This window comes from Balaenoptera musculus, chromosome 12 (assembly GCF_009873245.2).
Source record: "Balaenoptera musculus isolate JJ_BM4_2016_0621 chromosome 12, mBalMus1.pri.v3, whole genome shotgun sequence".
Taxonomy (NCBI): domain Eukaryota; kingdom Metazoa; phylum Chordata; class Mammalia; order Artiodactyla; family Balaenopteridae; genus Balaenoptera; species Balaenoptera musculus.
In genome coordinates this window covers 57228774-57230542 of record NC_045796.1, presented here as the reverse complement: position 1 = coordinate 57230542, position 1769 = coordinate 57228774, and positions in this window count along the sequence as shown.

The following is a 1769-nucleotide window of genomic DNA, read 5'->3' as shown; positions in this document are numbered from 1 at the left end:
TAGGGGCTAGTGATGTCATTGTGAGGGGGTCATGTGACCACCAAAGTAAAAGATCTAAAGGGATGCAAGAGGTGATAATTCCCTAAACAGAGGAGTTTCTTATCCACTTGGCTGCATCTATCCTGATCTGGGTGCCAAGTAAGAGTACGAAGTTCACTATTCTGCTGTGTATATGCTATTGGCTGCCTTCTATGTTTTATTAAAGCTAAATAAACTTGCTTTATTGTGTTGCAGGAGTGTGTTCATCTATTCAAGCCCAAGACTACTGGTGCCGGCAGAGAATAGTGGACATTTCAGCATATATGTCTTTTAATCTCAAAGGTGTTTGTAGTAAATTTTAGACAAAATATATATTGAAAAATGCTCCCTTATCTCTAACTCTATTGTCTTTTATTATATACTATAAATTCTAAAATTAATTAAAACTACACATACAATAAAAATAAAGTCCCCAAACTACAAGCATTTGTTTCAATGCCAATCTGATACACTAATATGGAATTTTATAACATACTTTCAAAGATGAAAATAACTTCTGTGGTACACTTACATTGGAGTTTTATATTGGGGCTTTTTCTGGAATAAAAATATATACTGTTTATAGAAGCATTCATGTGTAAAATATAGTTCAGGAAATATTCTATAAACTTAAACAAGAATATAACTTTCCATTTTAAAATGACTAGTTACAATTTTTCTACTTTGTGGAATGGTTAAAAGGGCCAAGCGTTTTAAAAGACTACGGAAAACAGCATATTAATTCTTGATTTATTTGCACCAATTTTTTCTCTTTCCATCAGTATGAGTCATAAAAAATAAAAAGTAACATGTAAGTAGTTGTATAGCTCTTACTGTATCTCTTCAGGAGTCTAACTGACAGTGGTGCTAGCATCCTAGTAGTTGCCTGAGGCTCTGTCAGAGATTAGTCTGTTGAAGGATAAACTATCTTTAATACATTGCTCTTTCATAATCTCTTAGATTTCTATGATATTACATTATAGTGCAACTCCTACTTCAAAGATCTCAGAGTGCTTCATAGATTTTATATATTTTATCCTCAAACTCCCTCCGAGGTCAAATTGATAAAGAATTATTTCCCTTTTTTTTAGCAATGGGATTACTCTAAACACGTAGCAACCACAATGAAGTGTTCAGCGCAAATAACACGCAACCTGCAGTCACAATTATGTGGAAGAATATGCAAAGTAAAATAATCATAACTGGATTTTTAGTTATGATGAATCTTCCACTTACATTACATAATCATAATTATTAACATAATTGATGAGAAAACTTTACAAAACCTTCATTATTCAGATATATGCATCTTTTAAAACTAATCTTTTTTAGTATTTAACATTTCTTTTTTAATTGAAGTATAGTTGGTTTACAGTTTTGTGTTAGTTTCAGGTGTATGGCAAAGTGATTCAGTTTTTCAGATTCTTTTACATTATAGGTTATTACAAGATATTGAATATAGTTCCCTGTGCTATATAGTAGATCCTTGTTGTTTACCTATTTTATATATAGTAGTATGTATCTGTTAATCCCAACCTCCTAATTTATCCTTTCCTCCAACCTTTCCCCTTTGGTAACCATAAGTTTGTTCTATGTCTGTGAGTCTACTTCTGTTTTGTAAATACATTCACTTGTATCATTTTTTTAGATCCCACATATAAGTAATATCATATGATTTTTGTCTTTCTCTGTTTGACTTACTTCGCTTAGTATGATAATCTCTAGGTCCACCCATGTTGCTGCAAATGGCA